We start from the raw sequence: 22,911 nt of genomic DNA, 5'->3' as shown, positions 1-22,911 counted from the left end.
GGCTCGTCCTCCGGAGCCGGCGCGTGCTTGTTAACCATTCCGAAGCTGTCTGGACGGGTGCGTTCCTGCGCCTCTGGAGGACTCGCAAAGGCAGCTCGCTACTCCAGTCGGCAAGATGGCTACGTGTGCAGCATGAGACCAGCACCGTGGGTATGAAACAATAATCCTGTTGGTTCAATCGAGCATGTCTGTGTGGTTATTGTGCCGTCATGCCTCACACAGACGAGCTCTCGCGTCTACATAATGGCTAAGACTCCTCCAGCGCTAATGGTGTATTTTGGATGGAGATTTTGTCATTTCTGAAGTAGATGAGTGCTTTGCAAGATGACAGGAGATGGATGATCATGCTTTATCCAGGACAGCATCAGCAGTAGGCAGGGGGGGGGTATGCTTTGGCGGAGTGAAATAGAACTAGGCTGGGAGGACATTTTTCTCTGTCAATGTGCTGTGTGTGTGTGTGTGTGTGTGTGTGTGTGAGAGAGAGAGAGAAACAGTTTAGAGGTCCAACAGTAAGATATTTAGAGAGTCTATTTATGTTTGTGATGGATTTCTCAAGGTTTCAGCTACTAGTACACACACATATTGGATTTGACAGTACATCCATCCCAAGATGCTTGTTAACACACACACGAACACACACACACACACGAACACACACACACACACACACACACACACACACACACACACACACACACACACACACACACACACACACACACACACACACACAAACTTAATTACTGTGTACATGCACTTGGGACACAGCTTGCCGTGCCCGTTCCCTTTAGCGCTTCGGGCCGTTTAGAATGCAGAACCATGTCCAAGTGAGGCAGGTGTCAGCTAATCAGCCATCCTTTGCCAAGGGAATATGCCAGGCTCACCTTTCTATTCGCCCAGCTATGATGAGACCCTTGCCAACATATGTGTTATGTTATGTTTCTTTGTAACTTTTACCACAATGACTGAAGGCCATGCAGAGTGCCTGATAAGCAAAGTGTCTGAAGCCTGCACCATTAGACAGATATCAGATGTGCGGTCCTCTACTGTGCCGCTCGATCACCAGGATCACCTTCACACTTCAGGCCACGTGGAGAGCGGCGATGACGACACCAGGCGCTGCCTTGACGACAGTTTCAGAGATTTTCAGCTAGAAGCGTTTCGGAGCAGCAAAAAAAAAGCTCAAAAACAAAACTCAGCCATTCTTCCCTCCTTTTTGTGCCTCTCTCTCTCATCCTCAGCTCTCGTATCAAAGATCTTACACCAGAAAAGTGACTGACTGGGGTGACCAGTTGCTGTGATGGCCTTGGAGAATTCCAGCTGTCACACATGGCCATGTTTAAACTGAAAACCCTCCTGATTTGAACAGGTGGAGTTGTGCCCGCAGGTCAGTTTAGCAACCGTCAATCACTTTTGTCAGTGGCATACCAGGGCAATGAGCACTCTAAGAACGAAGGTGTACGTTTGTGTTCTTCATATGAGGCATAACTCTCTGGGTTCACCACTAGCGTGTTTGGTAGACAAGAGAAAGCCGAAAATAGCTCAGGACTTACAGGTTACATATCGACTAGACTGAAAACCCGGCTCAGGTAAACACAAACATCTGGAACGGAGAAGCTGTTAATGTAGGGCTCAGAAAAACCGCGCACCTCCAGCTCTAAACATAAACAACAGCTAAAGGCCCAGCCCTCTCATCTCAGTCCTCCGGCGTGATCGATCAGGGGAGCCATTTAGTTTGATGGCTCCCAGTCAATACCAGATTGATCTCCATCTTGCGGGAAGGAATTCCTCGGGCTGAATTATTCTGCCGACTCATTGCGAACTGAGGCGCTGAATAGATTGTTTTTGCTCCGGGCCCCTATTCTCTGAGAATAAAAAAAGAGCACCGAGCAATTACTTTATTCAAAGCATATTAACCTAATTCAGCGGCGGGTAAAGTGGTGATTTATATCAGTTTGTCCGTGCTGTCAGAGGAGAGAAAACTTGTTATTCATGGAGCCTTTTCTTCATTTAAGTTGGAGATGAAGAATTACATTAACAGATGAAAAAGTAAAGTGAAAAGTGAAGGCAAAGTGAAAGAATAGAAGAAGAAAAAAAAAAAAAAGAATAAACATGCCTTTATGTTAGGCCTATATTTCTTTACTAGACTCTTCTCCGTGCCGAGGCTTGGTTGGCAGGTCTCTCAGTCCTCCCACTGCATGTGCTGTCAGTGGATGTCATCAGCTCATATGTTTGGCATGTTTGCACCTTTGCCCTCTCTTTCCCCAGCACGGGGGTGGGACATCCTCCTGTGAACCCAGCATTCATTGAGAAAGGATTTACCGACCAGCGGCCGGCCGAGCACAAACCCCCGCAGTAAATCTCTCTCTGGGTGCAGCGGCCAGCCCCCTCCTCCTGCGCGACCGCAGCCAACCGCCAGCCTCCATCCTGTGGTGCCAGAATATTCTTTGCTGATCTCTGGCATAAGGTATGGAAGTGGTATGTAGTTATTATAGCATTATTTTTCATTTAGGCAAATGTATTTTTTATAAGTATCTGGGTGAGTATGTGGGTGTGAGGGAAAGATGGATAGTATACTGTGTGTGTGTGTGTGTGTGTGTGTGTGTGTGTGTGTGTGTGTGTGTGTGTGTGTGAGAGAGAAAGAGAGAGAAAGAGAACTGTATGGTATGAAGGGTTGCCACTGCATAACTATACACCCCCTTAAAGACAGTAGCTGGGCTTCTATCCAACTCTGACAATGCTGCCAAACGAAATGAGAGTTTGTGCACATTTCCATCCGTTGTGTTACACAAATTAAAAATAGACACTCTCATAAGTAGTGGAGGAGCAGCCATGGGTTCAAAACCTAAGCTTAACAGGGCAACTTTAACACAGGAAACATAATAAAATCTAAACAAATGCAATTGAATGCGAATAAACCCGTTTCCACCAAACTCAGTCGCATCACACCCTATGCAAAGTGGGAGTTCCCCTCTAGCAAATTAATTTAGAATTTGTATTTGCGTTTCCACTCAGGATTCCCTGTTCGAATGGTCGAAATTTGCATGAAAAAGTTGGACGGAAACTCGGCTGGTGTGAACATAATGAGGCAGCCGGCTCTGATGCTGCGTGAATTATGAATGACCTGTGGCGCCCGAGTGGTGCGTAAGAGAAGATGTACCCGCGGGTCAGAGGCTCCATCCCTTATATCTGTCACATCTTCATCAATCACCACCCCGCCAGAGGGCTGGACTCCCACTCATTTCATTCCCTTGCTCTCTCTCTCTCTCTCTCTCTCTCTCTCTCTCTCTCTCTCTCTCTCTCTATATATATATATCTTTATTTCCCTCTTTCTCTCTCTCAGTCCTCACATGGATATACAGACATACTGTCTTTTCTGTCTCCCCTCTCATTCTCTCCCAGGATATCTTGTTATCACTGTTTCTGTTGCATTTGTGCATGAGGCTGGGTTATTCCTCCCTATGACTCTCAATCTCAGTCATGGTCTTCGACTGGAAAGATTCTTAATTATTTTGTGTACAAGCAAGCCATCGTGAGGCCATAGAAGAAGAAAAAAAAAGAACCTTCTCGCTGGTGTACATGAAAGATGAGATGGTAATATAGCCTCAGTTCTCACTGACCAACTCACATATCTGATTGGCAGGACTAATGACTGTAAAAAAGCACGGACTGCGTGGCTCCATGCCCGTCAATTCTGTAGAGAATTCCTCCGCCATGTTGTCAAATTTGTAGCCAGAGTCTGTGCAGTAGGGACTTTCTGCCGCTCTCTGGAGCTGGTCTGTGCTGTTAAGAGTCGGACGGTGTTTAAGTCAGGTACACCTACTCATTTGGCTGGCTCGCCCCCTTCCCCTGATACCAAAGTCCAGCGCATCGCAGACTGTCTTCACTGAACTTACACATTGATTATTTGATCTTTGGTCCTTAGAAGTTGTATTAGTAATCTTGTATAGTTTTACAGTTGAGTTTTGCGTCTTTTGCAGGCTGCGTGTTTCTTTAAAGTTATCAGGTAACTTTGGTGGCCATTTGTTTAGTGAAAAAGTTGGAGTTGGCTTGTTGGGTATAAAAATCATTTTACAGTAGGCTAGCACAATTTTGTTTTTATTGAGCTTAGCTAGGTAAATCTTCCAGCATGGATAGGTGGCTCATTAAAAACAGACCCGCTCAACCCCAGTGCATGCTGCCTCCACTGTTCGAGCCCAGCACATCTACCAATGCTGAGCAAGGCATTTCTGCCTCAGTGTCAGGGACAGCAAACTTCCATCCTCCACAAATCGTGGATACACCATCCACCAGCTCTGTGGTGTCCACTACTGACCTAAATATGGATAGCCCATCCCAGCCAATTTGAAGGAGTTATCCCAGGCGGACAAATTGTGAGAAGCTTTAGTGCAGGTGATCGGGTCATTTACTTTACTCAAAAAAAGCCTTGCCTGTGAGATTGAAAGGTGAAATCTGCGATTCTAATCCCACACTTTTTCTCAAATACAAAGAATTGCTCCTCACGGTCCTCTTGCTGTCTGTTCAGTGTTAAAAGTCAAAAAGACCTCTGCTGTTCATAGGCTACACAGTCCTGGCTCTGTGAATGGGAAACAAACATTGTGGCTCAGACCGAGCCAAAAACAATCCCAGCCAATCAACACGCGTGCTTCAGGAGCACAGAAGGGGGTGGGGGGCATTTGATAGGCTGTTGAGCTCAAATATCAGCCTTTTGTGAAAAGGAATTGCAAATTGCATCTTTAATTCCACTCAGTAGGCAAACAAAACATTTCTTTATACTGTCTCCATTGTAGCTTACTCACCTCTGTCTTCTTTTACCTTTACCGATGTTCACCCTAGCTAGCTTGCCTTTCAATTGTATATATATATTCCTGTACACACACAAACAACAGAAAAACATATTTAAAAATATATAAAAATGAAAAAGAAAGTTTCAATGCATCTGCTAATCATATTGGGCCTAGACATTGTTCTATCCTAGACAGAACTATCCTAGTTCATCATACAAATGTTCATCATGCAGACAATGCTGCCTGACCCCGTGCATTCTAAATCATCAAATCAAACTTTATTTATACGGCGCATTTCATACCAGGAGGTAACACACAGATTTTCCAGAGGGATGAAAAACCATATCATGTAAGTGCAAACATATTACAAGGCACGCACACATGTACAACAGACCCACTACAGACCACTGAGAACAGATAAATATTACAGAGTGATAGACGAGATTAAAGAGGTATGTCTTAAATGCACGTTTAAAGGTTTCCATCGTTTCAGCCATTCGAAGGTATTCTGGCAGAGTATTCCAAAGGCTGGGAGCATAGAAACTAAAAGCTGCTTCTCCATGTCTCTTTGTCCTCGCCTTTGGAACTGTTAAGAGTTTAGTGCCAGAAGACCTCAGGGATCTACTGGGTGTGTACCTTGAGAGCATGTCTGACATATATTCAGGTGCATGACTATGGAGTGATTTATAGACTAGTAAAATAATCTTGAAATCTTTTCTGAAACTAACAGGTAACCAGTGCAGTGATTTTAAGACTGGTGTGATGTGCGCCCCTCCGTCTTGTTTTAGTGAGGACTCGTGCTGCTGCATTCTGTATTATTTGTAATTGACTAATGGCTTTTTTTGGTAGACAAGACAAAAGTGAGTTACAGTAGTCTAGCCTGCTCGTGATAAAAGCGTGCATCAGTCTTTCAGTCTCAGCCTGAGAGAGAAACGGTTGCACCTTAGCAATGTTCCTTAAGTGATACAAAGATGTTTTAATTAAATTTTTGATATGGGTTTCAAAATTTCAAATATGTGAAATATGATACATAGGTTTGTAGTTGTTGGGTGTTACATAAATATAGGGCTGGGTGTCATCTGCATAGCTATGATAATTTATGTTGTGCCTCCTAATGACACTACCAAGGGGTAACATGTATAGACTGAAAAGTAAGGGCCCTAAAATGGATCCTTGAGGCACCCCACAGGTCATACAAATGTTTTTTTAGCTGTGGTCTCCAAGGGCGAGAAAGTATTCCCGGCCAGTTAGATAGGTCCTAAACCAGTTTAGGACTGGACCACCCAAATCATTCAAATTACCACCCAAAGATGACATTCTAATAAGGTCCCTGCTTCCAGGTACCATATGGGAGCGAGTTAATGGTAAGTGGCATGTTATGAAAACAAAGAAGTCAAAGTCAAAGTCAAAGTAGCTTTATTGTCAATTACTTTGCATGTTAAGACATACAAAGGAATCGAAAAAAACGTTTCCCACTCTCCCACGGTGAAACATATAAGTGCACACGCACAACAACAGATAAGACAAGACATATAGATATACATATACATATAGTTATAAACATTCAGATACTTGTACAGCAGCATAAGTTTACTTTAAAGTGAGGTTATGGTAGTGCAAAAAAAGGCAGCAAAAAGACATCCTGTGAGATGTATTTGTTACATTGGCAGTGCAAGTATAACAGTAAGTGGTAAAGTGATAAAAGTGCAAGGGACAGTTTTGTTGCAGAGTCCTGAGTTATTGTAGGGGGGGGGGGGATTTCAGACTGACGCTTGAGCTTGTGGAGGAAGTAGAGGCGCAATCTAGAGTCATGGTGAAATATAATAAATACATACTTTAATTACCATGACACAATCATTACAGTGACATTACTTATGGTTTTAATTAGACATGAAGTGTTGCTGTATTGTTGTTTTGTATTGTAGTTGTGTTATTGTGTGCGGTACTCTACTATATTGTAGCATATATTGCTATGATTGTAATAAAATGCGATTTACCATTTTCTTTTCGCAGGTCCCTCAATATGGATATTGGGGGACAGCTACATTTATCGTGTGGAGGAAAGAGCAAGGAGGTCCCAGGGAACGGACCTAGGAGTGGGTGCCCTCCTCCCTTTCTCCAGCCTTTCACCAGTCCTCGAGAGGAAGAGCAGTCCCTGACATCTTGTTCATCCACTCTGTCAGGAATGACCTTGGACGAACGAAGGGGCGTCCATCTCGCAGCAGAGATAAAGCAGGACCTGCCTGATCCCCATCGGTGTTACCCACAGATGAGGATCATGTTGTCAGCAATCACCTGGCGCCGGGTGTTGTTATTTTGTTATTGCTTAAAGATGTGGGTATTGCAAGTGTGGCGAGCACTGTAGCTTTATTGTTTAAAGATGTGAGTATTGGTATGTTCTGGCCCACACTGTAGCTTTATTGTTTAAAGATGTGAGTATTGGTACGGTATGGCCCACACTGTAGCTTTGCTTGCGTTCCTGTGGCTCCATTGGTAGAGCAAGGAGCCAGCAAAACTATGGTCATGGATTTGAGAGGGAGAGGGAAGCACACATAATGATGAAAATGCATATCTGCACTGTACTGTACGTTGCTTTGGATAAAAGCGTCAGCTAAATGAAAAATGTGATGTAGCTTGGCCAAAACAGTTTTATTGATGTTACGTACCTTGCACTTGCGCTGTTAATGTTACTGGAATTGCACTTGACTGTTAATCTTGCCTTACATACAGAGTATAAGGGGAGGGGCTGCAAAATGAACTAGAGATGCAAATATCCGCAAATGTAAATGTGCTGCAGCAGCAGTCTGCCTTTGCATACCATAGCCTATGCAATGACCTGGATGCTCACATTTCGCCTTACAAAAGAAAGGTTTTGCTGGACAATTAGTACAGAAATGCCACCCAGGTTTACCCAGGGCAGGTTCAGTCCTGGGGTCGGGCATCCGTCTGTCCATCCGGGCCAGGTCCATTAGGATATTAAGGTCTGTGGGAAGCTCACAAGAAACTAGCTGATCTTTAACATTCTCTGACAGGCCATTTAAAAAAATGCATCGAGCACAACATTGTCACATGAGGCGGCCACAGTGCGTCACTGAATGGCATACTCACGCACAGAGTGGCACACTCACGCACAGAGTGGCATACTCACGCACAGAGTGGCACACTCACGCATTGAATGGCATACTCACGCACAGAGTGGTTACCTTGCCTGAGTCTGAGAGGTTCTCTTGCAGCATCCCTCCCAGATCATGAGCGATCAAACGCTCTCCTCATTTTTAGCAGTGAACTCATTGTAGCTGGAAAAGAAACCGAGCATTGGTGTCCCAGAGAACCGTTTTCCATTCCCTCGCCTTGCCAGTCAGGAGGGTGATGAGGTAGGCAACCCGTGATTGTTCAGTGGGGAACGCAGATCCTTTCAGCTCCACGGACAAGGCACACTGGGACAGAAAAGAGCGAGGGGGTGGGAGGGGCGGGGGGGGGGGGGGGGGGGGGGGCAAGCCTTTCTGTGGAGAACCAGGTTTGGCCAGATTGTTCTGTCAGAGGTTCCCAAGAAGTGATCTGTCCCAAGTAAACCCAATAAACAACAAAGGAGTCAGTCTCAAATCAAAAATGCCAGGAGCAAAACAAAAAAAACTAAAACTTCATCGAAACAGACTAAGCCAAATAACTCTAAGCAAAAACGCAGCCAAGACAAAAATCATTATGAGAAAAAACAGGCAAATACCAACCAGGAAGTGGCCAGGGAAGGGGACATCACCTGTATGCAAAAGCACACTCACTCACACAGACAATCCTGCACACGGACAAAAACAAACAGGAAAAACTAGGAGGAGAAACTGGGCTGGACTGTGACACATAATAACCTTCCCATGACCTTAACCCATAACATTTGAATCTGAACTGGGCCAGAACTGTATTGCTGCCCACCAGTGGGTCCCAAACTTTTCATGGCCAGCCCCCCTTTTGACAATGGGAAAAAAAAATCCACCCCACCACCATTTTCATTTAATCAATCACTTAAATATTTTATCAGTTAAACCTTTTTTTAGTCGATTTGATCAGAGCTCTTGTTTAAAACATTTTAACATTTTCACCTTCACACCGGGTGACCAATCTATACAATGTTCATGTTAAGTGAACTTTGTTGTATTAACAATTAGGCTAGCTAGCTATCCCTTTTAACATATAGGCTAAATGGTAGGCCCTGACGCTTACCGATACTGCTTGTCGATCTGGTACTTTAACGGTACTCTTTTCAGTTCTTAAGAGAAAAAAAGAAACAAATTAAGAACAGTTAGCATTGCTTTATTTTCCTCATATGAACTGTATATAAATGAACATTCTTTGGTAGCAAACTGCAACAGCAATGTTTTGAACAAAAAAAACACTATTGTAGATATGAAACAACAAATGTAATAAACAGTTATTTACTGCAAAAGAAAATACAGCGGTATAGAGCAACACAGGTGAGGAATGCAGGCAGGCTCCAAAAGACCTAACAGTTTTTAGCAGCTCTTCTGGCGAAAGATCAACATGTTTGCCTTCTCTGGGAGAAGTCAGGACCTCTCCTGACTTGTAGTGCTCCCTGCAGTGGAAAAATCCCCTCTCGCTAGGGGTGGAGGGGGCTTGAGCCCAGAGGCTTGTGAGGAGGGGCAGAGTGGCGCTCCTCCCCCAACCCCACCCCACAGGGTCTTCAGCCATGGCGCTGGGAGGCCTTTGTAGAGCTCGTACTCTAGGTCAACACACTCGTGAGGGGCAAGGTGTTCAGTTGGATTGTCAACTTCAACTCCCTGTCCTCCTCTGAGAACAGTTCCTCCAAGGCACTCCCTGTTTTATACAATGGAGGGTCTGTCTTCTCCATTTCCTCTCCTTCTTCTTCAGACTCCTCCTCCTCCTGCTGTTGCTGCTGCTGCTTTGTGATTGTCAGCTCCGGCTCCTCTGGGCCCAGTCCTGGTGCTGCTCCTGTCACATGGGCCTCCTCTGGGCCTAGTCCTGGTGCTGCTCCTGTCACATGGGCCTCCTCTGGGCCTAGTCCTGGTGCTGCTCCTGTCACATGGGCCTCCTCTGGGCCCAGTCCTGGTGCTGCTCCTGTCACATGGGCCTCCTCTGGGCCTAGTCCTGGTGCTGCTCCTGTCACATGGGCCTCCTCTGGGCCTAGTCCTGGTGCTGCTCCTGTCACATGGGCCTCCTCTGGGCCTAGTCCTGGTGCTGCTCCTGTCACATGGGCCTCCTCTGGGCCCAGTCCTGGTGCTGCTCCTGTCACATGGGCCTCCTCTGGGCCTAGTCCTGGTGCTGCTCCTGTCACATGGGCCTCCTCTGGGCCTAGTCCTGGTGCTGCTCCTGTCACATGGGCCTCCTCTGGGCCTAGTCCTGGTGCTGCTCCGGTCACATGGGCCTCCTCTGGGCCTAGTCCTGGTGTTGCTCCTGTCACATGGGCCTTAACAGTTGTCTTCCTCAGCGTGTCCCAGGTGGCCTCACTCACCGGCCTCCCTTTAAATCTGGGGTCCATTGCTGTTGTCTCATGCAGGAAGGCTTGAACGGCCTCATTCTGATAGCCCCCCCCCCCCCATTCACACACACATGATCTCTTTGAGGGTTGCCATAAAAACACATCTTCATGTGCTCCTCTAGTTTTTGGAGTAGTTTATTTTAGTATGATCTGTCCACAGGAGGCTTTCTTTCCACATGAAACACGAGACATGAGAGTGTGGATGCATAGAGGACTCATGAGCTAGACAAACTTCTCAGTCTTACGGAAGTCCTTGTCCTTCAGACGGTCCACGCTCTCCTTGGTCATTGCCTCTCACAGGCGTGGCTCCAAGGCTGCAGCTTGGATTTCTGAATACTGCTCCATAAATAAATCTCTCATTCGATAGAGTGAGCTCCATCTTGGCTTGACATCAAGGATGAGTGAGTGTGAAGTTGAATTGAAAAATTTGGGAATTTCAAAATAATACTTGAATGGGTTGAACTGGCCTCTTATCAAGGAGCTGCTGCTTTTCCTTCAAGACTGTTTTGGACATTGAGGATTTCTTGAACCACATGACCACTGCTCTGATGCGGGCTGCCCATTTATTAATGGAAGTAATTTGGTAGATTTTCTGCGCTGCCAGATTCAATGTGTGTGCAAAACTTACAATGTTTAGCCTCTTGATGGCAACATCCATATTGCATATATCACTGAAGATGGACAGTTTAGACGAGAAAAGTGACATGGAAAATAGAATGATTTTGGAAAATGTTATCATTGAAACCCATGGGAATGGGCAGCGGTACATATTATATTGCAGCCGGCCAGCAGGGGCGCCAGACCTGTGTTTGCTTCGCTTTTCAGAGACATCACGTTGTCCATGCTTTTTACAGTCACTGGGCAGGACTAATAGCCTATAATCTTCTTAATTTCACAATGAGTAACTCAGCTTAGAAAAGCTTTCCTTTTCTCCCTTTAATGTAAGTACTCTGTCATTCTGGGTAATTACCACAAGACAAATAATAGCTGCGTGGATCCAGTCAGATGCAGAGTGCAATCATTCTTGACCTCCTCACTGCACTGGGATGATCAAGTGTGTGAAGTCCATCATTTTCCGCTATTATCTTTGAATAATTAATGGGTATAAGTGGCAGTAGATTCAATATCTACTGGTCTGGACATAAATCTCTTGTTATCAGTGACTTTGGTGTCACATTATCAGATTAAGATTATAGGTGAGTGTGTGTGTGTGTGTGTGTGTGTGCGTGCGTGCGTGCGTGCGTGCTTGGGGGTACGCTGGTGGTGGAAATTGATGACACCGGCATATTTACTACATTTTGCATGTATGATAAATTCGTTGTTGCCAAGTAGAGTGGTTCACATTGAAAAATGGGGCTAGTAGGGCTCTTCATTATATGTATATTACTTTTGTGCAGGGTCAACGAGTTCCCATTAATAAGGAGAGTATTGTACTAAGTGTGCTCACACACGCACACCCCTCCCCCCCACACACACACTCTCTCTCTCTCTCTCTCTCTCTCTCTCTCTCTCTCTACCTTCTCATCCTCCCTCTCCCCTCCTTTATCTTCTTTCTGTGTTTTGTGTGTGTGTGTGGCTGTGTGTGTGTGTGTGTTTCTAGACGTGTGTGCAGAGGGGAAATTCAATCCGGGGCCATTACCAAAGGACACGTGGGCTGTCACTGGCACCCATGACACCTTTAAACGGTGACTCTGTCTAACACGCCGAGCCCTGCGTTTATTTTAGGCCTGGAATGGCGGCTCAGCAGTCCTCCTCGTCTGGTTTAGGGCCCTCTCTGAGTCGTTAAAGTCTCGCTCATCGAGACATTTCGACTGAGCTCCAGTGACAGCAGCAGCCATCTCAGGCAGAGCTCTCGACTGAACAGCCATTATGCGCACTACAAATCACGGAGGAAGCCGTCCACCTGGACCAGCTCCAAATGTGTGTTTCCATTTGGGCTCCGTCCAAACAAAACCCCCTCGAAAAGCCGGAGCCAAGCTGCCTTAATGAGTGATCCAGGGAGGGAGATGAGAGGCAACGCACACTCATTCACTCAATCCACCCAGGGCTTAGGGGAGACGTAAAACAGCCCGGAGAAGAATGGGCCTCCTTCATGAAGAAGTGCAATTTGCGTTTCTACTGTTACCCGGCCTGATTCAAAATGACAACAGCGACTATGATCGTTCTCCTCAAGCCCAGTGTGGGTGGAGGATTGGCTGTGGGTAGGACAACATGGAAAGTCCTCAATCCCAAACCACAGATTGGAGAATGCACCCACAGATCTCAGTCATTGATAAGCTAACTAGCCTCTCACCTGCTGACTCACCGTGTGGTAGTGTAATTCATTCTTGGGAAACTCACTTGAGCCACGGTCGGATCATTTCTATCATCCATTTTTTTTTTCTCCTCTGGAAGCCGGGGAGGGAAGGCAAGGAGGGCCTCTGAGGCCACATGAGCAGTGATGCGTGGCCGGTATGATTTGCATCTGCCTGTGGGATTCAAAACAGCGCTTCTCACAGAGGTCGAATACATTGCCCCTCAGTAGTTCATCTCTAAAGATCTGCCCTTTATGCTCGGCTGTTAAGAGCTTTAGGGGGGGGGGGGGGGGGGTTCTGTTCCAAGTAGGGACAAATTATGCTGGAACAACATATGCGTACACAGCAACACCACAAGGCTCTGTGGGTAAAAAGGTCTTTCAAGTGACTAAATGTAAATGCAAAATAAATATGCGTAAATGGGCGTAGTGTACAGGCCAGCACCTCGACGAGAAAGTCCTGACAATGAAGCTTTCATCTCTGTCTGCAGGCATAATCACATCTTGTTTTGAAATATTTGTCTTGCTCCACAGAGAACATACACTCTCTCTCTCACCTGTTTGTTGGGTGATTATGAGCTCTGCCTCCTTTCATTATCTACACCAGTACAATTATATCAATAAACAGAAGCTATGAACACTGCAATGTTGCCCTGGGAAACTGTATCAATAGGACTTGCTGATCCAGGTACTGATACAGAGATACAAAAGAACAGACATTCAGCCTCTACAATGGGAGGCCCACATCTGTAACATCTGCCATTGTATTCAATTCAATTCAATTCAATTTTATTTATATAGCGCCAAAACAATACAATTCCCTCAATGCGCTTTACAGAGCCCAGGGTCTGAACCTCCCTGGAGCAAGCACAATGGCGACGGGGCAAAAAAAACTCCCTGCTAACAGGAAGAAACCTTGAGCAGAACCTCGGCTCATAAGGGGAGGCCCATCTGCTTGGAGCCAGTCATGCAGATAGGTAAAGATAGAAAAAGAAGGGAGGGGGGGCTTATAGCAGAAAGGGAGGGAGGAGAAGAGGAGGGGAGAAAATCAGAAACATGGTAGGTGAATTTAAACTCGTATCAGGATAACCATGTGAGCATGTGGTAAATGTACACAATACATGCAAACATAACATGGTATATAAATGATACATACAAAATGAATAGTGGAAAATGAGTACCCTCAAAAGTACAGACATGAAGAATAATTAAATTGACTTGTTATTGTATATAACCACCAAGTGTGACATTTCTTTGTCACTCAAATTGAATGTGGCAACTGACGTTATTCTCAGACCCGAGCATGCTTTGCTAGAACGTCATTCTGATAGCTGTCTATATTCCAAACCTTTCAAATGTGCTGTGTCGCTATGTGGCCTGTCATTTGAAACTAGTATGCAAGTCATGTAGGGCCATTTTGCCCCTGGGACAGCCCTCGAATGTTATCTGCGGTGGGCCAGCTAGGCTGGTGGAGCCAACACGAGTGAGGAGCACAGCACACTCAGCCTCGGCACACACTGTGTTTTCCATGACTGCTCCAACTTGGTGAGAGAGTCTTGGCAGGGGCTTCCATTCCAGTCAAAGAAAGAGCTATAATGAAATGCAGAGAGAGAAAGAGAGAGCGGGAGAGAGAGAGAGAGAGAGAGAGAGAGAGAGGGAGAAGGGGAGAGAGAGTTGGAGAGGAAGAGAGAGAGAGAAGGAGAGAGAGCGAGGAAGAGAGCAAGAGGAACGAGAGCCAGTCTTATTTCAGGCTCTGCTGAGGATGGCAACACTCCTGCTGAATGGTTCTTTCTGTGTTGGGGGAGCCGGGCCGAGTGTTGCCGGGATGTTATGATCTTGTCTGAAATGTGTAGTACCTACACGCCGGAGCCCTGCCACCGGTGCCAACCCCTGTGGGCTCGGGTGGTGCCAGTTGGCTGTGCCCGACGCTCTGCTTGCCGAGAAGCCTGCCACACAGCTGCAGCCCCAGAGGTCTCTCTGCAGCTATGTGGACTTATTTTGGGGGGGGGGGGGGGGGGGGGGGTGGGCTTCGAGGAATAAGAGCGGCACGATTCAGCTCAGCTCATACACATTGGGCAGTCAATTGGAGGGGAGGGTTGGTGGGGTGTTGGTGGGGGGCTGTTGTGTGCTGTGCCGCGGGTTTCCTTGGTTACTCTGTGGAGACACATCTTTCACAGGCTGCCTCTCTGGTTCCAGGAGCAGATTATATATTGCCTTACATTTTATGCATACGCCTTAATATGTTATTCATGCCCGATCTAGGGAAGAAGCCAGACATTAAAAATTGATCTAAATGTGTTGTCGCTGGTTGTGTTTTGTGGGTAAAATGGGAAGATTTAACACAGATCATACAGATTCAGGCTTCTCATAGATCATAGCTACAAGTTGGCACATAAAAATCCGCCGGGCGTCAGTGATCTTTATATCCACTGTGCTTCACCCCTGTGTTTAAAGCCGCTTGACTTGTTGAGCTACCAAAACCTTAGGAAGGTGCTCCAACGAGTTTAGTTTTTTTTCTGCTGTGACTGAATCCTCAGTGAGCTGTCAGTCAAGCCCTCTAAGCAAGCCGGAGGGAGGGATGACCCACCGCAGGCAGAGATACACACACTCCTGCTCCCTCTTTATGATTGAGCTGCTGGACTCCTCACAGCTTCCCTTCCTCCCAGCCCCCATTCCTTGAAGGTGAATGGAGTGGAAGGGATGTCTGTTGGCTTTAAGATAGAAATTGCCTCGGCTCCTCACACATATTTCATCAGGCGCCTGGCTTTGCCTCCATTCGGCAGGAAATTAATGGAGAGGATTTTTCTATGAATGTGAAAGCAGGTCGGCGTGGCTACGGGGATGGTGGGTGCAGCGACTGCAAGCGGGGTGCGTTTGCCTGTGCCGAGGAGTCAGTAGACTGGATCCACTCACAGGCTCTGAGAGAGGCGTGGAGAGCTTTGGTGGTGACTGGCAGGGCCCCCGTGAGTTGGAGGCTGCTGCTGCGGAGTCAGACCTAACTGAATAACGATTCACAGTTGTTCTGGTCATAAGAGACGAGAGAGTTTTATTATTTAACTTACATCAAGTTCGCACTTCAGGAAATTCTTACACAGCATCACTCACGGGAAGGCAGGGATTACTTACTATATATATGAAAATGATGTCCATTCAGTCACACTTGATGAAATCAATTCTATCAGGTGAAACATGTTTTTTTAACATGATGGACAGAAATGCACACAAATAGATCTTCCTCTCTTCAACATGCTGAATTTCCCTAGGCTCAGGGAAATGGCTGGAAATCCGGCAGGGGTTGGAAAAACACAAGTCCCAGTGTCTTCGCCCTGCCATTGTGTGTGGGTCACACAGCTTGTTAACCTCTGCAGATCTGACCCAGAAGGTCTGGACACACAAATTACTTTTTTTTTTATATGGATTCAGTTTACATTTCTGAACCAAAAACACAGAACTATTATCACTGTTAAAACATTCCACATCACTCGTCCGCCTACAGCGAAAACGGAAGGCATGTTTGGAATTTGACACATTTTTGTCAGTAAGATGACCAGCACGTTAATGTATAAATGAGAAATTGTTTCATTTATCGTTTTGCTTTTGTGGTCTTAGTCTGCCATCTTGTGGTACAGTGAAAGGAAAGAGCAACCTATTCTCTAGCGTCTTCTGTTCTTCAAACTCTTGTATTGTAGCCTACTATACATTAACTGTAACTAAATCTGAGATTGACTGGCTCAGTATACTGGTTATTTTTGTGACAGAGGACATGGCTCATTAAACCATTGATTGTGTTGTCACAGATTGAACGGCTAACATGACAAGATTGGTGCTGACACCCAGTGGTGGTGCGCCACTTACCGCTCAATTCCACTCATTTGGCTGCTCATTCTCCCTAGGCTAAAACCGATGTGACGGCTTCCCCGGGCCAAACGTTTTGACAGCCGTCGTAAAAAGCCCAAGCACTCATCGAATTTACGCAAACGACGTGGCAATAATCGGTCATTTAAGGTTAATAACTACATGTTTGTTCATTCGCACGCATGACTTATTAGCAAACACTTCAACCCTCAGGACGCCATTAGAAAAAAACGTCAGATGCCTAATTGCCACATTAATTAATAGTCCGTGCTACGTAAGTCAATAATATTTCAATAAGTTGTGACTAGTCATATGGCCGGCATTTTTACTCTCCCTGAGCCTTCCAGTCCACATAGTCATTAGATTTCATTAGGGCTTGTCGCGAGTATAAAATACCGTGGCCTAGGGCGGCTACACTGTTTTAACTCCGTGTTACTGAAAGGAATGTGGATGGAACTTTTGACGTGTGTCAATCACTCGATTTAACTGACTCCTTAAATAAAATATCAACATTAGAAAGGCAGAGCTACGTGGAATGATTACACTGTGAATATCTCTCGCCGGTGTTCAGGCCTACTTTGTGTCTGTAGAGGGCAGTATACAGAGTCAACAAATCCTCTCAGCATTATTGTTACCCCTGTCCCCAGCAGAGGAGGGAGTAATTACAGGGGTTTTATTATCCCAGCGAACGCTCATTTTTCATACAGTAGCAAACACGCGGTGTCCTCTTTATTGTGTGCTTGGCAAAGCTGTATAGGCCCACTGTGCATGTTTGTAGGCTTCTCACAAATGAGCGTAACACTCTGAGTGATTAGATGAGGAAGCAAGACAAGCACAAGGTTTTTGCTACAAAGAAATAATGTTCTAAGGACAATTTAAGGGCAAGATGAACATGGAGCCAGATACAAGTTGATATTTTTCCAGCATTTTGCTCTGGGAAACAAAGTATCCATGAAAAGGGAATCTCATTGTTATTGGTCATTCTAGTATCTATGGCATTTATCAGTAAATCCACCCAAAATCATCCTATACATCCTGTGTGTGGCACGTGTGAGTGAAACAGACAAGATCTTGAACCCAACATCCCTTCTGTTGTACTTAACATTAGCCTGTGGTATGGACCTCTGGGCCACTGATGGGCATCTAGCTCAGCAAGGCTAAGTATAGGGTCTGCGTCACTCCTCAGTCGCTCGGCAGGGTATCTCCTTTGAAAGCACACCGTATTTATAGGCTATCTGTCTGAATAATTTATCTAAAAGTTGAAGTGGCTGAGCCCTGGCACTACAGCAGCACAAAGCGGGCCCTGATACCGCCTGTAAATGGAGTTATTGGAGCAGAAGCTCTCGACAAAAGAGGACTGCGCAGAGAGGCACAAGGCAAACCCAGCGCGGCTCAGGCCGGGCCTATAATGAAAGCCTCAGTCAGTAGCTAAGTGCTATCAGGAGCTGGAGTTGGAGTTTGCTTTTAGAACTTTACCCTTCATTTATCCCCGCAAAAGGCTGGAAGAGATCAGCTCCGCCGTGCTCGAGTGGACTTGCACCCTGTCACGTTTTCACACCCAGTGTCAGTTTTTCTTTCTTTCTTTCTTTCTTCCCTCTCTTCTTTTTTAGGGAGGAGTGTTGTGGGAGCTAACTCTCTAGTGAGTCAGCAGTCCGGATGCAGCAGAAAGACCTACATGCAGAGATACACACCAGCACATACTCAGCATCCCATCACTGAAAATGTTCACACAAGTGGGTGGACATTACAGGTGTTAGTAAGGTGTGTGCATGTGTGTATGTGTGAACAACCGATACAAATGCAGAGGGCGATATAAAGGAATTCCGTTGTGTGTGGATTCAGTTTGATAGCCTCTGTGTTCTCTATGAGTTTGAGCTGATTCAGAAGCACAGAGGATGGACATAGCTTTTCACTGAAGAGGTCATTTTGCGTTGTAATTGGGTCTGAGAATACCAAGTAATTTACTTCATCTCAAAGTCATCATAAGGAGGAATAAGAAGCTGGCACAGCTTAAAATATAATTCCTCTTCTAATAACGATGAAAAAAATGTGGTATTGAACTGTTTGACTGTGACAAGTGGCAGGCAATTGAAAAGTCATACTATGTCACATGAATATTCTCCTCCTCCAAAGCTCAACCTTACCCAAGATGGGCAACAACAGATGTGCCCTTACATCTTCATTCTAATCCCACCACATCATCCTAATTATGTAAATATGCTAATCGGGCATCTGTTGCCTGGAGTCAGACACGTTTTTTTGTTCCTCCACCCGTGTTTTTTTTTTTTACACCCATTGACGACTCTATGCATGTCCTCATCTCCTCTCTGACGTGCCTCTCTCCTGAGAGTAAGATGTCTGTCTAATGAACTCAGATCACATGGCAGCGAGATGAAAGGACGACAACATGGTCATTAGCAGGGGTGTTGCTAATGTTGAAAACATTCAGGCTTCAGGACCTGTGTAGGTACAGTAGATACCAGCCTTACACGGGCACCCGAATATCGTAGGTACCTTACCTTGTGGACGGGTGCCAAATAAATGTGGGTGCAATTGTGCATAAATATTAATACTCTCCTCACGAGGGCCACCGAGATAATGTTGGTGATCTCACACGATTGGATAGGCATCAACCATTCAACACAACAGCGGATCAATTAAGTTGTGTGGTGTCTATCATGGTGGTCAAAATAAAGGTCTGTCACAAATCAATATCATAAATTAGTCTCATAAAATATACAAAACAATCAATTTGGAACTCTGATCAATAATTAAATTAACTACAACCCAAATATCATGCCATATCAATAGCTAGTAAAGGTTGAAGGTCTAGGGAGTTCTGAATAGAAGAGGTTGGCAACATTCACGCTTGTGCAACATTAAAAAGACCAGCGTATACAATCAAAAGCATTTATTTATAAAATTATCAGAAGTAAAACACACAATATGTAATCTAACTAGATGTGCCTAACTAACTAATCTAAAGGGGAGAGTGTGTGTGTGTGTGTGTGTGTGTGTGTGTGTGTGTGTGTGTGAGTGTGAGTGTGTCAGCGTGTGTTCAAATGTACGCTGTCGGGTGCGCACCAGAAAGAATTTTTGTGTGTGTTTCTTTGTTTGGTCTCTGTAGTTCCGCGTGCATGTGTGTGCATGGTTGTGGACAAACATGTGATATCGGACAAAGAACTAGCCCATGAGCAGCGACTCACATTATCCTATCCATTATACCACACTGCCTGTCTACATGAAAACACTTTTATAATAGGTCACACTGACATGGGACATGGACATCGCCATTGGTTACCCATACCCATAAACATCATTCTTTGAATATCAGAAAACAACGTTAGTCTGTTTGATTAACCCAGGTTTAGTTAGGCCTATAAAGACTGTTGTCTGGAGATTGATTTTAAACTGCGACATATTCAATATTTTATTCCCTTTTACCTTGCTCTTACCCAAATGGTCAGCAACAGGAGATAACTCTTTCCACCTCTTGCCTGCCTGCGCCTCGGTCAATATTTTGCTAGCTACCTCCAGATGCCAACAATGACAAGCCCTGTCACTAGTGCGCTCTCTCTCTCTTGTGCTCACACAAAATGCACGTGTGCATGGTGTGAAAAAGATCTGCTGCTTGAATGACACACATCTTTTGCTTTTGAAAATAAAAATGTTCAATTGTGATAAAGATTTAAAAAAATTGTGGCCTGTTTTTGAAGGATTTTTGAAAACCTCTTTCATAAAAGACATATGACCTCACTTCCTGTTTGGTGGCTTCACTACCGACTTTCATTGGCTGTAATGGGTGAATGCTTTTGCAAAATGGACAGCCAAGAAATCTCTTTTGTGAGGCTTTGTCAAAAGATCGTCTGACAAATTGACGCCTGAACAAAATTTGTGACTTTTAGTTTTTAATCAAATCCAATATGACTGAAATCGACATCATGAGGATATACTCGGCTTGATCCAAGCAATCAAATGGTACCTCATTTTTGAAAATCGGCTATATATTTCAAAAGTTCCGTGTGTAAATGCACCTCCAACTTTGACCCGTTTGTAGCACTAAAGCGGTTGGAAAGTCAAACTTGGAAAGTCTCCAATCAGTTTGCCAAATTTCAAAACCTTGTACCATATGGTTCTAGGGGCTGCCATAGACACCCTTGCCAGAAGAAGAAGATAAAGATGAACTTGACATGTCTTTCCACAAGAAAATGCAAATGTGATTGCACCGCAGCAGCAGTTGGTCATTTCATACCATAACCTATGCAATTACGTGGATGCTATCAATTCGCCCTACGACAGAAAGGTTTCACTCTCCTACCACCTGTTGGATGAGCAATATATAATCTAACAGTTCTCTAACACCAATGACCCGCACACTGTGCTGTTAAAATATTAGTCAATATTCAAAATGAGCCAATGGTCTCCCTTTGTTTGCAATGCACCTTATCGAGATCCTGGAAGAACTTGATCACTTTGTTCCTCTGAAGAATGTTGTCTTTGCCTTCTCTCCACAGCAAGAGATGAGCATCAAGACTATTTTCATTAGTGGTACATCAGTGGTGGAATGACCTACCTAATGCTAAGAGACAGCCATGGTAGCCTACATTCAAAGAGTATCACAAAGCGTCTTGCAACAAGTGTATGTTAATCACCAAAAATGTTTGCTAATTGGCTGGGTTGTTTTATCAACTCTGCTAGCATCGCATGTACGTCTGACTTTAGTAAAAGATGTCTACATTTATGTCTGGTTAGCATTGTCCTTTTTGTGTTTAAATGCGAGGTGCACCATGCATTGTACTACTAGTAGAGTTATATGACAGCTTTGTGCTCCATAACCTGCACTGCATTGTTTTAAAACTGTGCTCAATTTTGTCAAAGTTTTATCACACCTCACTGCGTGTTTTTCGAAGCCATTGTTAGCTATGAAATTGACAGCAATATTATTACAGGGAAACAGTGTGCTAGTTGAACTGAGTTGGCATGTGAGATGTCTGACATTAATGAACCGCATAGCAAATTCAAAACTGATTTAGACTTGAAACCATCTCCCTTCACTCTTTTGAAATTCATAATTTTACCTCTACACAAGAAAATGTCAAGTTGGATTGCTCAGCAGTAGTAGAAGACCACTAATGGTTAATTGCACGGATCAGACATGGGAATGAAAGCAATGAATAGAAAATAACAAAACTGTGTTAAACAAACTATACAAGAACACACATGTGTCTGTCATTACATTACATATCCTCATCCTACAAATCCATTACATAGGCTATCACATAATTGTGCTTTCTCTGTGTCTACAGCTTTTTGTAAATCAATGCGTTCCTACCAATTGTTATTTTAAATGATAGAAAATGGTGAAGTTACTGGCATGAAAAGTCTCTAACATTACAGCAGAGACATGGCCCTGGGCATAGTAGTGATTGGGCATTTAATGTAGATGACGTCTAACCACTCAACTGAAAACATTTTCACTTATTATTAGCTTTTGACATTAAGCCATCCTTGTAAGATTACTTCAATGGACACATCAGTAAAACATCAGCAGAAATATGGGCTTTAATTAATCCACAGGCGTGCTGATATCTTCATCTGACATTTACAGCTGCAGTTAAGCCATTTTGTGTAGGGTCAGCAAGTTTAGAGGAAAATCCAACTGCCGACTCCAGCTTGGGTTTAACTTACTGGTCTGGCATATACGCTGCTTAGCACTCAGGTAAATGACAGTTCTTAACCTGGCATGTAGCAAAGCTGTGCTGCTGGGCAAACGACACTTCTTAACTGCACCACTAGAGATATATAGCATCCCCCCATTCATTTTCAATGGGATAATAACCGATTGAAAACAGCAATAAAAATCAAATGGAAAGAAGAAAGCGGTGCACAAACCAAGTGCATGGCATCAGGGCGGACCTGTGAATTCTAGAACGGTGTCGATATCATGGAAACTGTGGGTTGAGATAAGGCAAGAAAAACTGGCAGAACTGTGGAATTTAAGAAGAACAAAAGCAATATATTGCTTGCGCAATCACACTAATAATTGTTGGCATTTTAATGCATTTTTTAATTATTACGAAAACGTATGCTGTGACATATTACATCAATGACTGGTAATAGTTCATTGAATCATAATGAGCCAACAGAGAGCAGGACTCTCCAAGGGTAGTGTGTCATGTGGCTTGAGGCTTGGACTAAACTGGAAGGTGTGTCTTGCTAATGGATTGGGAGAATGTTTTCAACCCCACCTCTGCTGTTATGCACACACACTGTCTCTGTCACAGTGATGCATCTGTTGTGCTCGGTGATGTGCCTGTAATACTCCAAGTTACGCAGCGCTGCACTGTGTGTGTGTGTGTGTGTGTGTGTGTGTGTGTGTATGTGTGTGTGTGTCTGTTTGCATTTGCGTGTGTCTGAGTTTGAGTGTGCGTTGGGGGGCAGGGAGGCTGGCATATGCGTTTGCATGT

At 44.7% G+C, this 22,911-nt stretch overlaps 1 long non-coding RNA gene across 1 annotated transcript; it reads left to right on the top strand.

Annotated features, from left to right (window-relative positions):
- Nucleotides 1–19: 19 nt before the first annotated feature.
- On the top strand, nt 20–7,511 carry LOC116220424. Its single transcript, XR_004163651.2, has 3 exons — nt 20–150; nt 2,269–2,467; nt 6,801–7,511. It is a non-coding gene; the product is annotated as an uncharacterized LOC116220424 (long non-coding RNA).
- Nucleotides 7,512–22,911: the final 15,400 nt, after the last annotated feature.

The sequence above is a fragment of the Clupea harengus genome, chromosome 5 (genome assembly GCF_900700415.2).
Source record: "Clupea harengus chromosome 5, Ch_v2.0.2, whole genome shotgun sequence".
In the NCBI taxonomy this organism is placed as follows: Eukaryota; Metazoa; Chordata; class Actinopteri; order Clupeiformes; family Clupeidae; genus Clupea; species Clupea harengus.
Note: the sequence above shows the minus strand (reverse complement) of the source record. Positions and strands in the feature narration are given on the sequence as shown.